Raw genomic sequence first — 23,527 nt, 5'->3', positions numbered from 1 at the left:
GGCTGTCGAGCACCGGAAAATTGATAAGCACCGGAGGCTACGACAAAGGTTTTCGAGGAATTAGAATCCTGGAACCCTGCGATTTATGCGATTTCAAGGAAGATGTTGGACTTTCTGCAAACAGATGGTAAGCATTATTATTTTCAAATTCTGATCTTATATAATTAATTTAATTTAATTTAATTTAATTTACTACGTTGAACTGAACTGGCAGGTATGCTTCTCAACAAGTCTTGGAAAATGGTGATTTTATCGTGGTGGGAGGAAGAAAATCTCATAACTATGAAATTGTCCCGCCAGATCAGCTTAAATTCCCGAACAAACAATTTCCGCTTCGGCTGCTCGAGGAAACCACCGACGGCTTTCTGGAGAATAATTTGTATCCATTTGTGTACCTCCTCCCCGACGGCAATGTCTTCCTCTTCGCCAACGATCGCTCCATTATTTTCAACCCTAGAACCGGAAAGACGATTCGGGAGCTTCCTAAGCTGCCAGGGGGGTCCCGGAACTACCCGGCCTCGGGGCAATCCGCGCTTCTTCCTCTCAAACTCACCAAAGCGAATGATTTTGTGAAGGCGGAGGTTTTGGTTTGCGGCGGCAATACACACGAAGCCTTCAAGGTCACGGAGCATCCGCCGAGGCAATTTCCGCCGGCGTTAAAGGATTGCGGCAGGATTGTTGCGAATCAGGAAGGGGCCAAGTGGGAAATTGAGGAGATGCCGTCGGGGAGGGTTATGGGAGATATGTTGATTCTCCCCGATGGGAATGTCCTCATAATTAATGGCGCGAAAACCGGACCTCTGGTTGGGACGGGGCGGAGGAACCAAATTTCACTCCGGTGCTTTACAGCCCGGATAAACCGAAAGGGGAAAGGTTTACTGAGTTGACACCAACAAAAATTGCCAGAATGTACCATTCCACTTCTGCGGTTTTGCCCGACGCTAAGATCTTAGTAGCGGGAAGTAACACCCACGATTCCTACGATATGAAAGCCAAATACCCAACCGACATGCGCGTCGAGAAATTCTCGCCGCCGTACTTAGCCCCCGCACTGCAAAAGTTTCGGCCGCAGATCGTGGAGAAGCTTTCCCAAACGGAATTGGTTTATGGAAAGAATTTCAATATCCATTTCAAGCTAGATGATGCGGCGGACATGTCTAGTATTAAGGTTACCATGTATCCGCCGCCTTTCACCACTCACGGGTACTCTGAGGGCCAAAGGATGCTGATTTTGGGACTCACCTCTGTGGCCAAAGGATACCATCTCCGCCGTGGCGCCGTCCTCTGGCAAGCTTGCACCACCAGGCTATTACTTGATCTTTGTTGTGCACCGTGGCGTACCCAGCAAGGGATTGTGGGTGCATATTAAATAGAGCAGAATAGAAGATACGGGCTCGCTTGTTCAGTGTTGACAGTATTTGGGTGCAATTAGCCTTACATGCTGATTGAGTCATTGAATTATCGTGATTTGTATCTTTTTATAGTGCAGACGAACTACGGTGTGAGGGGTGGGGGTCCCTTAGAGTGGGGAATCCAACCTATAGAATAGAAGACGATGGGCCATTGAATTTTTTTTTATTTTTGTAATCTTGCTACAGAGTACCATATAATAATATATACAGTACAACATTTTCTATAAGAACTTATGAGCACAGTTCTTAAATTCTTTACATAAATTAATAAATTAAAGAAATTGAAGAGTGGGAGGAAGGTAGAGGTTTGCAGGTTTGAAACATCTCAAAATTATACGTACAATTGTTAAATTTTGTTTCTTATGAAATGGTAATTGTTGATTTCTTTCCTCCTATGATAGATTATTAATGCAATCATGAGTGGGTGGAATACTGGAAAATATAGATGTTATACTCATGATTATTGTTGTTGGGAGAAGGAGTTTGTGTCACCAACTCTAGTTCTCCAAATGGAGTCCCAGCCCTTTGCTTTCTCTATCTTCCTCTCTTCTTTCAAACCTTTAATTTCCGCGGCCTTTTCACCTTAGTGCATGTGAAAAATGATACTAATAAACAAAGTTATAAGTGTAATAACATATATTATCAAATGATAATGTAATTAAAATTTAAATGATCTTGGAGTGTAATTAAAATGATACTTGAACGTGCAAAAAATGAAACTAAACAATAGAACTCATACTATAACGTATATGCAAATGAAATGATACGACGTAGTTTTACTTCATGATGCACATTGCAATGTGGATTATGTGGACCATAGATAAACGTTCATTTTAGTATAATGTTTGTTTTTAATATGCAAGTTCATTTTTAAATATTATACCAAATAGTGAACGACCTTCAACACAATAAATTAACATTCAATGTATTAAAAATGAACTTTTAGTATATTAAAAATGATCATTATGTAAGTGGATTTGAGTGGGTGATTGTAACACCCGATTTTACCACAACTCCGCTATTATCAAAAGAAATAGGAACCGGATTAAAGTGAATGGAGTTTGGACAGATGATGCTCCTATATGTGAGTATGTGACTGACTTTTTTTCTTCTTTGTTTGGCAGGGTTCTAAGGGATAACGAGTTGGAGCTTTTGGAGATGGCAGACACTCGTAGAATCTCCCCCAATCAAGGTAGTAGACAAAAATTCAATGACCCATGTGGGCAAGATCGCAAAAACTCATAGAATCTCCCCCAATCAAGCTAGTAGAAAAAAATTCAATGACCCGTGTCGGCCAATAATATTGATGTCACATAACACAATTAAGATCCATATCGTAACATATCTATCTATGTTTTTTTTTTTTTTTCATATATATGCGATGGTGAACGACGGGAATTGAACCCGCGCATAGTGGATTCACAATCCACCGCCTTAATCCACTTGGCTACATCCGCCCCCAGACTATGTTCTTATTTTTTCATTTTTTTTTCTAATTACTAATTAGAAATTATTGATGCAATTGGATTATCCATTATTGAAAACTTCTTTCTATACGACATTTTTAATCGTACTTACAGATGGTACAATATCCCCACATATCAAAATTTTTAATCTCCTAAATTTACTTACTCTTGACTTCTACGTAAATTTGACCATGATTAAAGACCGGCCTTCTAAAAAATATTCCCACGTGTGATAGTGTTTGCCATTGACTTTTATTTATTATCATGACATATGATAGCATAAAAGAAAATTGTTTTCTTTGGAACTTGAAAGGCAATCTTGAATCAGAAGGTGTTAACGACATTAGAGGAATTAAAACCTTTGTTCCTGCATTCGTTTCACACATAATCTGAGCTTCCAAAACATGATCAACCAACCTTGTAACCATTACACTGTCCTAATGAGTGATCTATATTTCTCAATAGCATCACAGGTGGTAGATTTCAGCAATCCATTGTGCACCTTGTAACCATAATCTATATTTCTCTTATTAATTGTGTTGCATATTCACATTTTGTAGTGTTAAATGTTGAAAAAAAATACATGTAGATTATGGTTTTAAGTTTCTATCATTTTGTATCTATTTTTTTAATACATGGTAGCTTATAGTTTAAAGTCCAACATATTATTTTATGATTATTAATTGTGTTGCATATTCATATTTAATTGTGTTGCGTATTCATATTTTGCTTTCTTTTCCTCTGGCTACTAAGATGTTTCAGTTCGCCAGGTTGTCTCTTGACTGCCCATGGATTCAGCAGCAGTTCGAAAGGTTGCCCTATTTGGGAATCTCCAGATCTATGCTTATTTTCAACTCCCCGAAGCATTTCGTCGATTACTATGCCCTTCTTCATCTCTGGGTGCCTAGGTATCCACCGTAAGCCTTTCCTCATTTGAACCTCGCCCTTCACTTTTAAGGCTATGCCATCCTAAGGTGCTGCTAAATGGATGGATCTTATCAACGTCCATGAATGAGAAACCATAGATCGAAACGCCGAATCGGAAAAATTGGGTCCTATCATAAAGCTTTGGATCGCCTCAGTTCAGGAGTTGGAGATAAGCGGACTCGAACCGCTGACATCCGCCGCAGGGTAAACCACAACCTCTCAGGTCCCCGACTGATTCTACCATAGAGGCCACCGATGGACAATAATTCCCCCCCCCCCCCCCCCCCCCCCCCAAACACAGTTTACAACTTTCATCGTACTGTGCTCTCCAAAGAGCAACTCTTCTCAAAATCTCACTCAAAAGGTGCTGAGTTGAAATCCCACTCTAACTATGGATTCTTGTGGTAGATATTGCAATGCTAAGTACTGTACGAATGGTTGTCGATTTCACCACCAGACTAAAAGTTTCACCACAGTCTATGCCAGTCTGTTGTCCTGCACCATCTCCTACAAGGCGGGCTTTGTGCCGCTCAGATTAACCATCAAATTTCTTTTTATGCCTGAAAATCCACAAACTTCGAATAATATTAGCATTGGATGGACGGGGCACTAAGTCCCACGTCTTATTTTTAATTAAAGCATCGTATTCATCCTTCATAGAAATGTTCCAATTATGTCTTTTAAAGCATGTATTGGGTTCATAGGTAGGGGAGATATGGAGGTCGTAGTAGTGGTGTGAAGATTGAAGAGTTTTCTAGGTTTAAAAATTCCATGTTGCGCTCTTGTGGTCATTTGAGGAGAATGAGTGTGATTTATTTGTGGACTTATTTGGGTAGATTGATTGGTGGTTAGTGGAGTTGGTGGTGTGGGTTGAGAGTTTGGAGATGATGAAGGTGTGGGTTGAGGCGAGGCATGCAGTGGGCCGAGATGAAAGATTGGACTGTGATGATCTATTTCCTAATGGTGTTGCGGGTGTAGGAGAAGTGTATTGTTGTGGGGTTATCTCATGAGAGGGAAAATGCGCTGAACTTTGCTGAGATTGTATGGGAGAATGAAGAGGTGATATATTTTGGTCCTCGACTCCAAGAGTTGGAGTTAGGCCGTGAGATAAGTACGGGTTAAGATATAGGTCTGCATCCAAAAACTCATAAGTGGAGACATTAGTAGCATGTAATTTGGAAAAGGGAAAGGTTTTTTCATCAAAAGTTACATGCCTTGAAATGATTATTTTTCGACTTTATAAGTCGTAACATTTATAACCTCTGTGATTTGTCAGATATCCCAAAGAAACACAAGGTGATGATCTGGCTTGCAATTTTTTAAGTGAGGTGGATGGAATTAATGGATAGCATAAACATCCAAAAATCCGAAGATGAGAATAAGAGAGATCCTTTTGATAAAGATTTTTTGTGGGTGTTTGATAAGCAAGCTTTTTATTGGGAAGAATGTTAAGTAAATACGTGGCCATTTGTAGTGCATGGTGCCAGAATGAAGGAGGTAGAGAGGCATGGGCAAGAAGAGTTCGAGTAATATTATTAATTGTTTGAATTTTCCTTTCAGCCTTTCCATTTTGAGAAGATGTATGAGGCAAGAAAAGCGAAAACTCATACTATACCATTTAATTCACAATGCTTGTGAAAGGGCCTATTATCATATTCCCTTCCATTATCACATTGAAAACATTTTATTTCTTTTTCAAATTGGGTTTTGATATAAGTACGAAAAGATAGAAAGATTGAATATACCTGAGATTTGTTAGCAATTAGAGACGTCCATAGAAAGTTTGTAAAATCATCAAGAAATAAAACATAATAACGATGCCCACCCGAACTTAGGGTAGGTGACGACCATAGGTCACTGTGCACAATATCAAAAGGAAATGAAATAAAGGATAATGAGTCATAAAAAGGTAATTTAACTTGTTTCCCAAGTGAGCAATAATCACAAAAAAAAAAAAAAATTTCCCGAAATTTATTGCAAATAATAGTATTATTTCGGCGTAAAGAATTTAAAATAAGAGCTCCTGGATGCCCTAGTCGGTTATGCCATAGTTGGGGAGATAACACGGCAAAATTAGAGGGTGTTGATGTGTGAAAATAAGGCCTTGTAGTAATTGGATATAAGTCTCATGTGCTGTCACATCTCATTAAGTGCATCCCTGTCTGAAAATCCTTCACAGAAAATCCGTTAGGATCAAATTCAACTGTGACATCATTATCGGTAGTGAATTTTCTTACGGAGACTAGATTTTTAATCAATTTTGGAACATGCAAGACATTTTTTAAATTTAAGGGAGGATGAGGAATTGGTAAAAAGTATTGCCACAACCACTAATTGGAATTGTATCACCACTACCTATAATAATATTTTTATTTTTATTCATATTAGAATAAGATGTAAGGTTACCTCCATTTGAAGTCATGTGAGATGTAGCTCCTGTATCCATGTACCATTGATCATCACCAGGGGCAATTGAGAAAGTATGCATAGCCTGTTGAATATCAGTTGGTGTATACGAAGATTGGCCCAAATTTGTTGATGCCAAGTGAGCTTGGGATGGTCTTGGTCCAAGTATTGATTGTGAGGCTAGTGGTGGTTGATTTCTTTGCCACTGGGCTGGTGTGGTAGGATATGGACAAGGTGGAGTAGCCCAAGGTTGCCATGGCCCATTCCACATGGGTGTGTAAGCCCAATTTTGCTGATTAGCGTTCTGCCAGAATGTGTTGTGCGGCTGGTATTGTGTTTGTCGGCCACCACGATTTCCTCTGCCCCTACCGTGAGATTGGCGACCGCCTCTTCCGCCGGCGCGATTTGTGGAGTGGCCGCCTCGAGAACCGGAGCTACCACCATGGTTAGAGTTGCCACCGCGTGAAACAAAGCCGTTGTTTCTGCCATCGCGACCTCCTCAATTTTCCCCATAATTTCCGACAGATTGATCATCGGCAGACGCGTGAAGAGCAGTGGAATCGTAGGGGTTAGCAACCTTTTTCGCCATTGCTGTTTCCTCCAAGATAATCATGGATCGGGCTTTGTAAAAAAAGGAGAATGGGGTCGTTGTGACGAATCTGTGTTCCAACGGTAGCACATGCATCAGTTAAACTGGAGACAAGTTGAAGTACTAACCTGTTTTTTGATACAGGAGCGCCAACATTTGATAATTGATATGCTAGTGTTTTTAGATGCTGGCAGTAGGAAGAGGCATCTGGAAATTTCTCGATCCGAACCGCAGAAAACACTTGTTCCAGGTAGAGTGCCCTTGAATTTTTATTGTATGAAAAAATGTCCTCTAGCCTGTTCCACGCGAGTTCAGCGGTAGAATTTTGTTCAATAATGGTATGCCGAAGATCTTGAAATCAATTTAACACTAAGGATTCTACTTGATTTTATGTTACGAGACAATTTCGCTGTTTAATTAAATCAATTTAATCAACATATAAATAACGAAATTGAAACCATAAATAAAGTAAAGACACAGTAGAATTGTTACGCAGTTCGGAGCTCCTTCTCCTACGTCTGCGGGGCAACCCATGTCTGCCCAATCCACTAGATGTTCACCACAGAGTATTACAAGAGGTAACTACAAACGGCTCACAGCCTTTACCACTACAACTCTTCTAAAACACCTACTCAGGACTGAACCGTGCATGCCATATCCATATTTGGTGTAGCACTTCAGCTGTCACAGGTACTAATTTGAAGTACAGATTTAAAACACAAATAATATAATCAATATTAAAGCAGTAATGTAGGAAGCTTGCATATGAGATCAGAATTTCAGAATTGGCAACTTCCTCTTTCATTTTCCCTTCCTTATATACTGTATGCAATTCCCATTCCACCAAGCCTTGATTGTAGCTTCATATGTGGCTTGAATTCTTCTCAACCACTCATTCTTTAATTTGAGATCTTCAGACTTGCTCTTTGTCCAATTTATTAACAATAAATCTCCACCACATATTTTAGCTTGGTCCAAAATACTAATTACAACTCATGCTAATTAACATTACATATTAATAAAATAAACTAATAAATTAGCCAATCTAATGTGTACTATTTTGTACACTTACAATCTCCCCTTTGGCAATTTATTTGGTAAAACAATAGTATCATTATACTTTGGGAAAAAGTAACGAATATTTTATTAACATCCCATAGTATACGTACTGAACATATAAAGAAAATTAAATATGCAATTTTAAATCTTTTTGGACCTGACCAAGGCTTATTTGTGTGTGAGATTTTATTTTGGACCTTAGTTGATGTTGACTCTCATGCTTCATTCAATTAATAAATACTGAATCATGCACAAATTAGTGTTGTATCAAACATACCATATATGTCACGCTTTCCATACTGTAATTTGAATTACTCCCCCTAACTTGAAGCTTTCTTTCCTTCATATGCATTCCAATTGAAACCAATTCATACCATGCAGTCAACATACCAAAAATACCATAGATATTCATACTTAAGTCATTCATACCAAAATTATTGACATCCATACCAAAAACCAACCAAAAACTTACCAAACATTACGAAACATCCAAAATACTCCCCCTTTCTTCAATACTCCCCCTTTATTTTTGCCAAATAAATGACAAACAGATCGGTGAACATCATACTAGTGGATTGGGTTAATTCGCAGACGGGGCCGGTGCCCGACTCAGATTCATCGCTCTCAGAGATAGAACCAGTGCCAGCGCCAGTATTAGATCGAATCCGAGCATAGATAGCCTCCATTCTGGCTATTTCTTCCAACTGAGCACTCAACAACTTTTCTAAGCCATCAATGGTTATTTGTTGAGAAGCAACCGATGTGCGAACTTGAGCAATTGACGCTTGAAGAGTGAGAACAATTTGACGTCGATCCATGAGCGTCGGAGGTTCCTTGATCTCTGTCGTAGGACGGGGATTCGGTGCAAAGGCAGTGTCAGCGGATAATGCAGGGGCAGACACAGAGGGCGTGGCAGTTGGTGCACCGGGAGTGATCAAAAGTGTAGCTCTATCATCATAGTGATCCTTATTCGTCAAACGATCATCATATTTATAGACTGAGGCATTAGCAATCACCACCTCATCTGTGTAGGGCTTGAACCCATGTTCCTGTAGAAGTCCGAAAATGAGACTAGAAAACGGTAGATGTACCTTAGGTTCCCTATGTCGCACGAATTGAGCAAGATGACCAAAAACGATTTCTCCGAGATTAAAGTGAAGTCGGTTCCTGATCTTGTAAAGGAGGGCAGCAAGCTGGTCAGACACAAGATGATGATGCACAGCCGGCATCCAATTTGTTGACGCAAGCCGTAACAGAATAGAGTAGACCGTGGCGAGCTTCAGGCTTTCGAGTCCGGTATTTGGCCAAGTGACGACCTGTTTGTGAGTTAAAGCAGCGGCTAGGAGATTAGGACTCGGGTCAGGAGCAGCTCGATGATTTGGGGTACCCAAATATGAATTAATCACGACCGGACTTAAGGGATACCATTTATCCCGAATAAAAACTTGTTGAAACCGAGGTGATCCCTCCGAAAAAGTATCCAATGTTAAATTTGTGTAGAACTCGGCAGTGAGCCATCTGGAATACGGGCCAACATGAACAAGTGAGGCAAGCAGGTATTGATCTCGCAAAATAGGCACAATGTTGCACTTTTCTGTCAACTCTTCCACATTGATGGATTTCTCCAGAATAAAATCCCTAGTAGCATGAACACTCCAGTCAGACATCAAATCTGGAGACAGTAAAATAGGATGATATTTCTTCTTGGGTTGTTTCATCTTTGAGCCAGAGGGGACAGTAGCAGCTGCTGGTGCAGGGGCCGGACTTGGTACTGGGCCTGAAACTGATCTAGACCTTGTCATTCTGGGTGGCAATGTGGGACCTCGTTTTGATTGCTTGGAATCAGACAATCAAACAACATCCTCCAATGCTCCAATTTTTCTTTTCCCGGCAGTACCTGAAACAGTAAGTTTTTCTTTCCCTTTTCGGGAAGATTTGCTCACGGGCACAGAGACGATAGGGACAGTGTTATGAGAGGTGGACACCGGTATGGGAGCCTCTACTGTGGAAGATGGGACAGGAATAGTTATGGGAATAGAAAAAGCAGCACAAGTCATGGGAGACACAAATTGGTGGATATTTCTAATGGAGAATGGTGTGGTCACAGTATGCACAAAATCAGATAAGGGCACAAGATTTTCAGGCAATTTATGTGAGGAATCATACAGATCACCTTGTAAAGGAAAGGAAGGGGCACTCATATCACTGGAGACAGACACAAACTGATTTGGCAAAGAAATGTTGAAATCTAACTTTCTAGAAGCTGAAACATAGTCATCTAAAGGTGAGGACACTACCGTATTTTCCGGAGATGGGGCATGCACCTTCTCCTGTTGGGATGGAGGCGGTTTGGGTGGATCCTCCGGAATAGTCCACGGCTCGGCTGAGATGAAACGAGAGAGAGCTTTGATTTGCTTAGTTTCTTTGTCCGAAAGGCCTTCTAGGAGACTCTCATGTGTCTTAACCGTGGCAAGCACTCGATCGGTGTCATCAGATGTGAGGGGAGAATCAGCATCAATAATGTGTCGAAGAAGTTCTAATCTTTCCGATTTCGTGGTGAAGATTGCAAAAGGGTTATCTTCTTCCATTGTTGAAGAATTTTTCGAAGGAAGTTCTAAGGATGAAGATGAAAGAGACGGTGGTGATGGGTAAGAGAGCCAAAGAGACAATGAATTAATTTGTTGATGTATGATCGTGAAGAGATGGTTCTCAAAAGGCGTGAAAGTAGGTAATGATTTGACTAGGTGGGAAGGCTAGATAGTAGAGTTATAATAGGAGAGTATTGTGGATGATAAAATCAATATTTGAGTTTAAGATTTAATTTTGAGAATAGATTGAATATAAGAGGTCAATGAGCCGTATAAGGTAACAAGAGAGCGAGAGGCGTTAATTTTTTTTGGACATCGGTTTGGAAAAATTGAACGATATGGTTTTGGTTTTAGCTGGTATTAAATATAGAGAAAGATTATATTATGGATTAAAGAGTCGAATGAGCCCTTCTGCAACAATGTTAAACAAACAGCCATGTTAACGTAAAAAGATTAATTGGAATTTATTTGTAATACCTGGTGTGGTAGATTAAGCCGTGAGATTGCAGACTCCAAGTGCAGCTCTAAGTAGTTCAAATCTCGATTTGTCTAACGGCTTGGTGAATAAGTCTGTTAGAGCTTCTTTGATATTCTTCGGTTCGATCTGCGAAGTATAACAAGAATATCCTGCTAATTGAAGGTAATCACGTTTCGGTTTACCTCTAGTTTTTATGCCGGAACTGGGGTCTCCAATTACGTTTTGTATTGGATGAGCTTTTTGGATGCGAGTAGGGATATCAATGTTACCGTGATCAGTGACAGATTCTGACTCAGACTCGATTTCTTGCTCAGGTTGAGTTGATGTGGAAGATGGCATAGGAGACTCTGGATTAGGTTCAGGGGTTCTGGAATCAGAAGTTTCAGAACAACTTGTGTCAGGTTCTGTCACTGGTCCAGGCTGAGACGTTGTGATAATATCACTCGGTTGATCATCGATTACAACATTTGTGGACTCCATGATGGTTTTGGTAACTTTGTTGTATACACGATATGCCCTGCTGTTTGTTGAATAGCCAAGGAAGATGCCTTCATCGCTTTTTGATTCAAACTTTCCATAATGTATACGGAGTCTGATTTGTGCCTGGACGTAGATAGACCCGATTGATGATGTGACATGCAGTGTTCACAGCTTCTGCCCAAAATTTTTGAGGTAGTCCTTTGGCATTGAGCAGAACTCGTCCCATTTCTTGAATTGTGTGGTTCTTCCATTCAACAACTCCGTTTTGTTGAGGTGTTTTTGGTGCTGAGTATTCATGTGTGATTCCTGTTTGGTTGCAGAAGATATCGAACAGATTGTTGTCGAATTCTCGTCCGTGATCACTTCGGATTCGAATGATGGGTTCATTTCTTTCTTTTTGAAGTTTCAATGCCAGAGTTTTGAAGGCTTCGAGGGTCTCAGACTTGTCCCTGAGAAAGGTAACCCAAGAAAAACGAGAATAATCATCTACGCAAACTAATGTATTTCTTACCTCCAACACTTTCTGTTTGCGTTGGGCCAATGAGATCCATGTGGATCAGTTCCAAGCAGTGACTTGTGTTTATGGTGTGCTGAGCTGGATGAGACGATTTGGTTTGCTTTCCTGCTTGACATGCACCACATATGGTTGGTTTGACTTCCAGCTTGGGTAATCCACGAACACCTTCAATCTTCACAAGTTTGTCAAGAAGTCTGTAACTTAGATGTCCTAGCTTTTGGTGCCAAAGCTCAGTTTCATCTATATTGATCCTGCAACACAAAACATTGTTAGTGAGAATATAGCAATTATCAGTTGACCTTGTACCTTCCATAACACACTGATTTGTTTTGTCTAGGACACTGCAGTTATTTTTGGTGAAGCTCACATTCCAGTTCAGGTCACATAGTTGACTTATACTTATAAGATTTGCATGAAGTCCTTTGACTAGTAGAACTTTCTCTAGTTTTGGCAGACCAACTACATTTAGCGTGCCTATACTAGTGACTTGTCCTTTTATACCGTCGCCAAAGGTAACTTCACCTTTGCTTGTATTTACGTTACTCAGAAATTTAGCATTTCCTGTCATGTGACGTGAACACCCGCTATCGAAGTACCATTTTTCTTCTCGACCTGTACTTTTAGAGTGGAAAGATACGAACGAGATATAATCTGTCTTTTTCACCCAGATTTGTCTTGTAAAGGGTTGGATGTTCTTGTGTTTGAACTTCTTGATTCTTTGATCCTTGTAGAAGTAGTAGCACTCAGGTCTGGTATGACCCCGTAACCTGCAATAATGACATATCGGGTTATAGGATTTATAATATGGCTTGAGTGATCTTACTGTACCAACGCGATGTGTCGCTATGCTAGACTCTGGAATATCTCCTTGACCAGGGCCTGACGCTTTGACAAACACAGTTTTATCCTTTGAGCTATTTCCTGTGAAACCTATTCCAAATTTTGCAGAAGTCTTTCTTCCAGACTCAAGGATTTCGTCAAGTGTAGACGTGGTATCCATCATTTGGATTTGGCGTTTGTAGGTGTTCAGCTCCTGCTTCAGAGTCTGTACCTCTTGTTTTAGTTTTTCTTCTCGGGCCAATACCTCTTTAAGAAGCAGATCCCTATCGGCTATTTGAGTTTGATACACTTTCTTTGCAGTTGTTACAATCCCTATTTCACTAGTTAATCTACGATTTTCTTTTCTTAGTGCTGCCCATTTGGGATACAACTTATTAAACTCAATTTCAAAAGATGATTCACTTGATTCTAAATCTTCTGTAGAGGTATACTCGCCTCCCTCCGAGTCAGCAACATCTTCATGACACGGTCCAGCAGCCATATGTGCAGTAAAGGCAACAAAATTACCAGAAATTTCGTCTGAATCAGATCCTCCTGTTTCACCGTCTGAGTCATCATCACTCCAAGTAACTGCTGACATGGATTTCTTGCGTCGAAGATAGGTGGGGCACTCTGCTTGTACATGTCCGAAGCCATCACATTCATAGCATCTGATCCCTTTACTGGTGGATTTCTCTTTGGACTGTCCTGGACGTGAACCAGAAGATTTGAAGGTTGATGATCCGGATTTAGAACTTGTTTTAGATGATGACGCCCCCTTTTGCATATTCTTGTTTCGTGAACCTTTTGATACCTGTTTCAAAAGTTTAGAAAAGTGTTTAGTAAGAAATACAACTGGATCATCACCTATTTCATCTAAGTCAGGTGCACAATTATTTTCTTTAGCGGTAAATGCTACTGTTTTTTGTTTTTTTGTGTGATCTGTTAAGATTTCCATCTCGTAAGTTCTTAGATTCCCCATTAGTTGTGTTACAGTCTTTTTCTCCCAGTTGTCATGTTCCTGGATTGCTGTAACTTTCATCCGGAACCGAGGTGGTAGCAATCGTAGAATTTTTTTCACCAACTTTTCTTGAGTGAACGGTTCTCCGAGGACCATAGCTCGATTTGCTAGCTCTTGCACACGAGTGTGAAAGGTCAAAATGGTTTCATCTTCATTGATCCGGAGCTCCTCGAAGTCTGACTGTACCAGTTGCAGTTTCGATTGTTTTACCAACGATGTGCCTTCGTAGGTAGCCTCTAGTGCTTCCCATGCGCCTTTAGCTGAATCATGGCCTGCAACAATAGGAAGTTGACTTTCATGAATTAGCCCATAAATAATATCTAGTGCCTTATCGTTGTGTCCAACACTTGTTTTCTCAGCTTGGGTCCATTCATTCTCAGGTTTCGTCACTCGAGTTTCATCCTCACTGGTACTGGCTTTGGTTGGATGTTCCCAGCCTGTTACAATGATACACCATACTGGTTCACCTTGTGCTTTGAGATGAGTGCGTGTGCGCACCTTCCAATACGCATAGTTGTCACTGACTAGCTGGGGAAGAGCTTTAGTGTGCTCCATTCTGTAACAATCAATAACCCGTGAGATCGAACAATTTAACAAAATCAGAAATAATAATACTAACCGCTGAAGGATTGAGATCAAGGGGCACAGAGTAGCCAGATCGTCAGACTAATAACTTAAGTCTGGAGGCTCTGATACCAATTGAAAAAGCCCGTGTATCTTGAAATCAATTTAACACTAAGGATTCTACTTGATTTTATGTTACGTGACAATTTTGCTGTTTAATTAAATCAATTTAATCAACATATAAATAACGAAATTGAAAGCATAAATAGAGTAAAGACACAGTAGAATTGTTACGCAGTTCAGAGCTCCTTCTCCTACGTCTGCGGGGCAACCCACGTCTGCCCAATCCACTAGATGTTCACCATAGAGTATTACAAGAGGTAACTACAAACGGCTCACAGCCTTTACCACTACAACTCTTCTAAAACACCTACTCAGGACTGAACCGTGCATGCCATAACCATCTTTGGTGTAGCACTTCAGCTGTCACAGGTACTAATTTGAAGTACAGATTTAAAACACAAATAATATAATCAATATTAAAGCAGTAATGTAGGAAGCTTGCATATGAGATCAGAATTTCAGAATTGGCAACTTCCTCTTTCATTTTACCTTCCTTATATACTGTACGCAATTCCCATTCCACCAAGCCTTGATTGTAGCTTCATATGTGGCTTGAATTCTTCTCAACCACTCATTCTTTAATTTGAGATCTTCAGACTTGCTCTTTGTCCGAATTTATTAACAATAAATCTCCACCACATATTTTAGCTTGGTCCAAAATACTAATTACAACTCATGCTAATTAACATTACATATTAATAAAATAAACTAATAAATTAGCCAATCTAATGTGTACTATTTTGTACACTTACAAAAACAATGGCGTCAACTCTTGAGCAGAGTTCGGGATCCGTGTCTTTAAGAGATGGGGAGGAATCCAATTTCGCTGCCTCCTTGGATGGAGGAAAGATTCGGTCTAGAACTTTATATGCTTTGGCATGTATTTTGAATAGTTCTGACCGGGTAATATATTAGCCTTTTTCAATATCGAGTGTGACATTGATGAAGGTATTGATATTAGAAACGGTGAGAGCCGGATGAAGTAAAATAGAGGAGGAAGGAGTAGGTTGAGATTGAGAGGAAGAAGAGGAGTTTTGGAAAATTGTACTGTCTGCCATTGATATGGCTGCCCAGGGAAGAAGGAAATGATTGAATAAAGTTTAAAGGGATAAAAACCTTGGTTGCTTTAATACCATGTAAGAAATATTATTTTTCCTGAGTTTATTGATTTGTCTTGAGCCTCATATATACAATTATGGGCAACGGTCATATTCCTAAATAAGGTACAGAATAACACAATTAATCTAAAATATTCTAATAATAATAATATTCACATATTTATCTAATTTCCATAATCTAATAAATTCAACCATGCAAACAGTTTGATTGCAGTGCAATCACGTACTTGGAAGAATAGGTGCTTGGAAAACTTGAAAATTCACTGATTACATGAGCTTTACAAAACCTTAGAAAAGCTTATGTGCCACCAGGCACAATTGTCTTTGAAACCCAATAATAATAAACAAATAAATGTATACAACCTTATGTGCCACCGGGCATCATTGTCCATTGTCCATACAGAACAGACCCTTCAACCACACAAATTATACTCAATGAGTTTCCTTCAAGTTTAACACTGAGAAGCCCTTTCTTCTTTGTTGTTTGGGTTGATGAGAACTCACTCACAAGGGTTCTCTTTACCACTGAACTATCACCCACAACTTCACCATTGCCAATCTATTGATACATTAAGTTATTAAGATATTTGAATCCAATAGAATAAATTTTTCAGTGTACTGGAGATCGAAGAACACAATTCCCTAAATATTATTGTTCAAAATAATAGAATCAATCTTAATACACTTGAAAAAAGCATATTTGTATATTACAAAATACTTGAAACCTATTGTAAAATGTGATACATATAAAAGAGGAAAAAGCTACACAATACTTTAATGCTTCTAAGTCATCACTTTATTCTTCAATCCAGCACTATGCCTCAACATCAACCTAATAATAAAAGAAATTTGTTACATATTGAAATAAGATTTTTAAGAAAGATTGAAACTATTAATATGTTATTACCCAATAAAATTGAGAACGATGATCACCAAGGCCTGGTTGGAATACTTTCTACAATATGTGAAAATTCAAGGCTGGCGGATCCTCACAAGACCCCGTTTAATTCGTTGATGTGCCAAATTATGAAAGCGAGGTATTTTCCCAATGCTAGTTTCCTAGAGGCGAACATTGGTCACAACCGTAGCTATCTATGGAGGATCATTCACGCGGGTCAAGGGTTATTGCGAAGAGGAGCTATTCGGCGGGTGGGAGGCGGTAAAGATACGTTAGTTTGAGGTCAGTTGTGGGTGGCAGATGCAAACAATGGACCTCTGAGTACGCCATGCATAGAAGAACTTCATGATGCTAGGCTATGCCAATTAAAGACCAGCGAGGCCATGAAAAAAAGCCAGCGAATCACATAACTCATGTGCTCAGACATGCTACTGGTTCCTCTTCTTTCCTTGGGGTGTGGATTACTCACCCACCTGATTGTATTTCGATATTGATTTAATATATCCTAGTTTCCTTTAAAAAAAAAAACTATAATATAAAACAATTAATAAATAAATATAATAGGAAACTAAAACATGATATAGCATTTTATACTGTAACATTAAAGAAACATAAACTGCATAATCACCAAAAAAGAACTTGTAATCCTTACTTCACCTATAGAAAGTAGAAACTAAAGTTAATAGAATGGGATGCTCCAAATTGTAAAGCCAAGCTCCAAATTGCTCTTCCTCAATCTTCTATTTAGTCTTGGTGATGGAGTGCTAGGTTTTGGGCTATATTTATAGGTGATTTAGGAGTGATTGAGTACATCATGGAGCTGGGAGATTGAGTTTGATTTTAACTAGGAATTAAGCGTGCATGTTTTTTAGGATTTTTTATTTAAATCTTAATAATTTAGACATGCAGTTAGAGTTTTAATGGGAGTTTGAAATTTAGTAAATTTAACAGAGAATTAATGGAGAATATAATTTTTAACAGGAAAAGAAATAATATTATATTGTTAAATAGAAATATGAATTTTAATATTGTTGTAATGCTAATATTATGTTTGACTATTTTACTACTCAATCATCCATTCCTGACTGACATATGTTCTAATATTATATATATATATATATATATATATATATATATATATATATATATATATATATATATATATATATATATTATAATAACGATAAAATTAACAATAATTATAATATATGTTACTTCCTATTTCTAGTATTTGTACTGTCATATTTATTTGTCACGCACGGAGTATTATAATAGTGTTTTAATATTGTCCTATTGTATTACAAATAAGAATTTTAAATTAGGAATTGTATGACACTATTTTACAATATTAGAATATGAATTTTAATGTAGAATTATAGTACGAATAGAAAAGTTGGAAAGAATTGATTATCGCGTTTTTCGCTACTTCACTCTTGCTAGGTATAGCGTAAGAGTTGATTGTGTTGGGATGATTTCCGGATTATGTCATTCTCAAGGGATGGCCGCTCGGAGTTACCCTAAGTTGCTAACGTCAGAAAGTAAAGACATCGGTATTGTTTGACTGCATGTCACGCGTACACAAAAGATAAACGCCGTACTGAACTAGTAAAATGAATGCTAACAAGTGGTAATCAAATGAAAGGTAGATAGGGTTGAATTGCTTAGTGTGGATTAAGATGCTTGTAGAATCATTAGACATAGGGAAAGAGGATGCAAATTCTAAGTCTAGGGAGTGGCTTGTGTCCTTTCGTAAGTTAGACTACTAGGACTTGTTTAGGCCTCACCTAAACCTTTCCACAAATACCTTGCCTACAATTCCTTCCCAACCAAGCCCCGTAGGATTCTTGAGCTAGGAAAAGCCAAGGATGGGAGCTTGGATTGACCTAGCATAGGTCAATCCCTCAAACAACCATAGGAGGTGATCAAGTTCCTCTGATGCAAACAAATCAATCCCCAACAACAACACATAGAAGCATTGCAATCAATCAATCCCTAATTCAAGAACTAAGTCACAAAAGCATCATCATCACACACTTTCACAATTCAAACCCTAGCTAAGCTAGTCTACAATAGCCATAGAAATCATAAAAGCATTCATAAATGTAAACCTAACCAAGCAAATAGAAATGAAAAGAGTAGAGATAATACCAAACAAATAGATTAGGAAATAAAAGAAGCCTTGCAAGATCTCTTGAATTTGGAGTTTGTCAATCTCTTCCTTCAATGAATCTCCCAAGAAATCCAAGCTTGAATCTATTAAGATCTCTCAACAAATTGCTCTCTCTTCAATCTCATAATGCTAAGCTATCAAAGTATTCTAAAAACCTACCAAATGTCATCTCCAAATCTGATCTAGAATTTCTTATTTAGGCCCCCCTTTCAATCCCTTCCGCAGCTCTTCCACGCAGCCTTCAATGCCCCGGACAACGCTCGTTGTTTGGGAACTTATTCCGTCCAACGCGGGTCACAAAGCACGTTGTGATACGAGTTGAACATTCTGGAAATCAGCTCTGTTTGTGCCTCTCCACAACGCACGCGGCAACGCGCTTTGTGACCTTCGTAGCTTGGTCTCGGCTTGTCTTCTTTTCCCGCTTTCGCTCCGGTTGTGCCACTTTGCCTCGCTAGTTTAAGGCCGAAGCTTACTTAAACACATATAAAACACAAAGTGTGGTGTTAATTTACAGTAAAATGCAAAACATAGCTAATTGGCACGATATTGCTACACAAAGGATTGTTTTTAGCTTAGAATTCACCCTAAATGAACCCTAAAAATGTGTGTCTTTGACACTTATCACAAGTTTCCACACTTTAGCCTTGCTTGCCCTCAAGCAAGTTTCAATCAAACCAATGATCACTTAAGTGTCAAAGATGCACCTAACCCCAACTCAATGATAACTTAATTCGTCCAAAGGTCGATCAAGATAAGTGTCACGCAAACGGAGGGGGTGAAATCCCTCATATCATGTAATAAATATGCTAGCTATGCACCCTTACTAAATCTACTCAAGGAATATACTAAGGAAGCCCCATACTCCGAAAAGATAGGATGAAGACTAAAAAAGGGATACCCTCTCTCACCATTCATCAAGCATGCAATCTAAAATTGGTATTCACCTCTTATCTTGCAAAGGCCTATAGCCGAGCCACACTAGTGGGAACGATGTGTACAAACCAACCGACCCCGGCACGGAGCTTCGTGTTTTAACCTCGGGGAAACTTTTTGTGGTCCCGACATAAGCGCTGGTTCTCACATACTTCCACCCTTATGCCAAAGATCGACTCCCCACAGCTGCACGGAAAAGATATCTCTGTTTTAACCCGAGAACTCTTTTGTGATCCCGATATAGGAAATGGCTCCCTCTTTTTGCTCTTTTTTTTTTCTCATCTCCTAAGACATCGCCATTGGGACAACCAACTTCACGTAGAGCTCTACGCTTTTTCGAAGACAGTGCAATGGAATTGCCCCAAGTCCTAGCAAGATGGCTTACCTCTTTTCTTATCTCACGGGATGGCCTCAAATCATATGACTGCAAACTTAGGTATGTTACTAAATCTTAAAAAAATATGTTGGTCATGATTCAATATTCACTGGTGATGGTTCTCACTTAAAAATAGATGCTGTTGGGGATGTTGTAGTTTCTAATGGTAAGAATGATTTATTAGTCCGTGATTTCCATCATGTACCCCAACTAAGTCGTAATTTACTCTCTATTTGTCAGTTAACATGACAATATCCTTTTAAATTGTGAATTTACCCATAAGATTTTCTGCATTAAGGAACGAGCAACAAGTTGATCCATAATAGTGGGTCAACGTAAAGGGGATTTTTTTTTAATCCAAACCAAAGGAAGAACACTTTTCCAATAGACTAAACTCAGAGAATGAAGAGCTGTGGCACCAACACCTTGGACATTCGCAAAAATCCACTGTTCAATTATTACGCACTAAGAATTGAATTCATGTTAGTTCAAATAACAAGCTGGACATTGTTTGTGAAAGTTGTCAATTAGGCAATCTTAGCAAACTACCTTTTAATTCATCTTCTTCTTCCAATATTGGTGGTTTTGACAAAATTCATTCTGACATTTAGGTACCAGCCCCTGTATGTGATAATCTTAAGTTAATTATTTCTTTTTTATTTAATAATTTAGTAACATTTATAATAATAAGGTTTCGAAAAAAGAGATCTATTTTTTTTAAATTGAAATATCAAGTAAAAAATGTTGCTTTAAGCGTAACACTAATGTTTAGCCTTTTGAATTAAATACATAAATAAAATTGGTGGCTTTGCAATTTTTGACATGATAAAATGACTAAAGTGATCAAATTTATGTTGAACTTTTTTAAAATGACTTTTGGAAAATAAGTTATTTTAATATCCAGAAAACATGCATTTTCCTTTCTAATGTTTGATTGCATTATGTAAAATTGTCCATGAATTAATTAACTTAACATTTTAATAAAATAAAAAGAAGAGGGGAGGGGAGGGGAGAGCTGAGAAAATAAAATTTGATGGGCATGAGGCAAGAGCTAGGTAGTTTGTTTGTATATAATAATAGTGGATATCCATAATTGTAGGCATTTGAATCTGAGTAGCGCAATAATGCAAGTATATATATGTGAAGAGGTAGGCAGGACGAAGAACATCGAACATCGAACATCGAGAAATAAATAAAAAGAATTAGTCCATTGGAGAAGCTAGATAAATAAAAGATCGAGTTTCTCCAATGGCGTCAATAACAGTAGCTTATTATTATGTTCTTGTATTGTTTGTTTGCAGCGCCTATGGGAAACCAGATTTGGAGATGAATCCTTCAGCCTCGAGCTGGCAAACTGTAACTGAAAACGTGGGTGTTTCCGCCATGCACATGCAGTTGATGACAAACAACAGGGTTGTCTGGTATGACGCCATTAATCTTGGTCGCTCCGCACTGATGCAGAATCCTAAGTGGTGCAGAAAAGATGATAAGGGCCGTGAAGACTGCTGGGCTCATGGCGTTACCTATGATCTCGACACCGCTAAAGTTGTCAAGACACTCAAGGTATATATATAATACTGGCCTGGCCTGGGTACAATTTATTTCATTAATTAATTAATTATATTGTTTTTATGCATATATGTTTAGTTGAGCCTGAATACATGGTGCTCGTCGGGAGGGCTGTCGAGCACCGGAAAATTGATAAGCACCGGAGGCTACGACAAAGGTTTTCGAGGAATTAGAATCCTGGAATCCTGCGATTTATGCGATTTCAAGAAGATGTTGGACTTTCTGCAAACAGATGGTAAGCATTATTATTTTCAAATTCTGATCTTATAATAATTAATTTAATTTAATTTACTACGTTGAACTGAACTGGCAGGTATGCTTCTCAACAAGTCTTGGAAAATGGTGATTTTATCGTGGTGGGAGGAAGAAAATCTCACAACTATGAAATTGTCCCGCCAGATCAGCTTAAATTCCCGAACAAACAATTTCCGCTTCGGCTGCTCGAGGAAACCACCGACGGCTTTCTGGAGAATAATTTGTATCCATTTGTGTACCTCCTCCCCGACGGCAATGTCTTCCTCTTCGCCAACGATCGCTCCATTATTTTCAACCCTAGAACCGGAAAGACGATTCGGGAGCTTCCTAAGCTGCCAGGGGGGTCCCGGAACTACCCGGCCTCGGGGCAATCCGCGCTTCTTCCTCTCAAACTCACCAAAGCGAATGATTTTGTGAAGGCGGAGGTTTTGGTTTGCGGCGGCAATACACACGAAGCCTTCAAGGTCACGGAGCATCCGCCGAGGCAATTTCCGCCGGCGTTAAAGGATTGCGGCAGGATTGTTGCGAATCAGGAAGGGGCCAAGTGGGAAATTGAGGAGATGCCGTCGGGGAGGGTTATGGGAGATATGTTGATTCTCCCCGATGGGAATGTCCTCATAATTAATGGCGCGAAAACCGGGACCTCTGGTTGGGACGCGGCGGAGGAACCAAATTTCACTCCGGTGCTTTACAGCCCGGATAAACCGAAAGGGGAAAGGTTTACTGAGTTGACACCAACAAAAATTGCCAGAATGTACCATTCCACTTCTGCGGTTTTGCCCGACGCTAAGATCTTAGTAGCGGGAAGTAACACCCACGATTCCTACGATATGAAAGCCAAATACCCAACCGACATGCGCGTCGAGAAATTCTCGCCGCCGTACTTAGCCCCCGCACTGCAAAAGTTCCGGCCGCAGATCGTGGAGAAGCTTTCACAAACGGAATTGGTTTATGGAAAGAATTTCAATATCCATTTCAAGCTAGATGATGCGGCGGACATGTCTAGTATTAAGGTTACCATGTATCCGCCGCCTTTCACCACTCATGGGTACTCTGAGGGCCAACGGATGCTGATTTTGGGACTCACCTCTGTGGCCAAGGAGACCATCTCCGCCGTGGCGCCGTCCTCTGGCAAGCTTGCACCACCAGGCTATTACTTGATCTTTGTTGTGCACCGTGGCGTACCCAGCAAGGGATTGTGGGTGCATATTAAATAAAACAGAATTGAAGATACGGCCTCGCTCGTTCAGTGTTGACTGTATTTGGGTGCATTTAATTAGCCCTACATGCTGATTGAGTCATTGAATTATCGTGATTTGTATCTTTTTTATAGTACAGACGAACTACGGTGTGAGGGGGGGGGTCCCTTAGAGTGGGGAATCCAACCTATAGAATAGAAGACGATGGGCATTGAATTTTTTTATTTTTGTAATCTTGTACAGAGTACCATATAATAATATATACAGTACAACATTTTCTATAAGAACTTATGAGCTCAGTTCTTAAATTCTTTACATAAATTAATAAATTAAAGAAATTGAAGAGTGGGAGGAAGTTAGAGGTTTGCAGGTTTGAAACATCTCAAAATTATACGTACAATTGTTAAATTTTGTTTCTTATGAAATGGTAATTGTGATTTCTTTCCTCCTATGATAGATTATTAATGCAATCATGAGTGGGTGGAATACTGGAAAATATATATGTATACTCATGATTATTGTTGTTGGAGAAGGAGTTTGTGTTACCAACTCTAGTTCTC

At 39.2% G+C, this 23,527-nt stretch overlaps 1 long non-coding RNA gene and 1 pseudogene across 1 annotated transcript; one reads left to right on the top strand and one right to left on the bottom strand.

Annotated features, from left to right (window-relative positions):
• Window positions 1-3,612: 3,612 nt before the first annotated feature.
• LOC109147291 lies at window positions 3,613-18,174 on the bottom strand. The gene is made up of 3 exons (XR_002048626.1): window positions 18,163-18,174; window positions 14,663-14,664; window positions 3,613-3,933 (listed from the first exon to the last, which is right to left on the bottom strand). It is a non-coding gene; the product is annotated as an uncharacterized LOC109147291 (long non-coding RNA).
• Window positions 18,175-21,118: 2,944 nt separating this feature from the next.
• On the top strand, window positions 21,119-23,318 carry LOC109147290 (annotated as a pseudogene).
• The last annotated feature ends 209 nt before the right edge of the window (window positions 23,319-23,527 follow it).

The sequence above is a fragment of the Ipomoea nil genome, unplaced genomic scaffold (assembly GCF_001879475.1).
Source record: "Ipomoea nil cultivar Tokyo-kokei standard unplaced genomic scaffold, Asagao_1.1 scaffold1988, whole genome shotgun sequence".
Classification (NCBI taxonomy): Eukaryota; Viridiplantae; Streptophyta; class Magnoliopsida; order Solanales; family Convolvulaceae; genus Ipomoea; species Ipomoea nil.
The sequence above is the reverse complement of the archived record's forward strand: the minus strand, read 5'-3'. Positions and strand labels throughout refer to the sequence as shown.